Consider the following 1,096-nt stretch of genomic DNA (forward strand, 5'->3'; position numbering starts at 1 on the left):
GCACACACATACACGTTTCTTTCCCGAAATTACAAAAATAAATTTTTAAAATCAATAAGAAATTGAAAAAAATAACAAAAAAGGGCTTTCAAAATGCTCATAGAAAGGCAGGCATATACACGTATGTTAGAATCGATAGATAAGTCTTAATTGGAATTTACTGCTGCTTGGAACATTATAGAGCCCCAATAAGTGAGGGAAATTCGCGTGTAGTGCCCTAGCCAAGGACACAGGGTTGGGTCCCTGACGGGATTCGGACGAAAAGACCTTTCTGTTGCGAGTTCAGCAGCCTAGCCACTAGATCAATGACATCATAAAGAAACGCAAGATTAAAAAGAAAGACTGAACCCCCCCCCCCAACCTATGAATGGAAACTAATAGAATGATCGATTGATATAACATTCGCAGTCACAAACATTGTTAATTAGAAATACAGGGTGAAAAAAATAGTTAAAAACTTTGAAAGCAGAGAACGAGTTTAGCGAATATAGACCATGGCGCCAATCTGCAAAGGAATACGACTAGGATGTGTCTTGTCTAAAGAAACCACTGCTCTGTTGAACGATAGAAGGGAAGAAAAAAAAGAGGACCACAGAAAATAATACACAGTTGGCCTGAAGAAATTTTGAGACAAATAACAGACTGAGAAAAACCGAGCTGACCAGGAAGATAGACGACAGGAAGGAATGAGATACCATGATGGTCAGCGTTCTGTTCCAGATCTGACACCTAAAGAAAAAGGATAAATAATTATGACAAACACACACTCGCAGATACACCAACACGCACACATAAACACACATAAACACACATAAACACACATGAACAAATACACACACATAATAATATACATAATAATAATATATACATACACATAAACTGCCTCCCTCACTGCCTCCCTCTCCACTCCCTCACTGACTTCCCGACTCCCTCACTCATTCACTCTCTTCCTCCGTCCCTCCCTCCCTACCTCCTTCCCTCCCTCCCTCTCTCACTCACTCACTCACTCACTTACTCCCTCACTCACTCACTCACTTACTCCCTCACTCACTCACTCATTCACTCACTCACTCACTCACTCGCTCACTCACTCACC

Source organism: Aplysia californica, unplaced genomic scaffold (assembly GCF_000002075.1).
Source record: "Aplysia californica isolate F4 #8 unplaced genomic scaffold, AplCal3.0 scaffold00226, whole genome shotgun sequence".
In the NCBI taxonomy this organism is placed as follows: Eukaryota; Metazoa; Mollusca; class Gastropoda; order Aplysiida; family Aplysiidae; genus Aplysia; species Aplysia californica.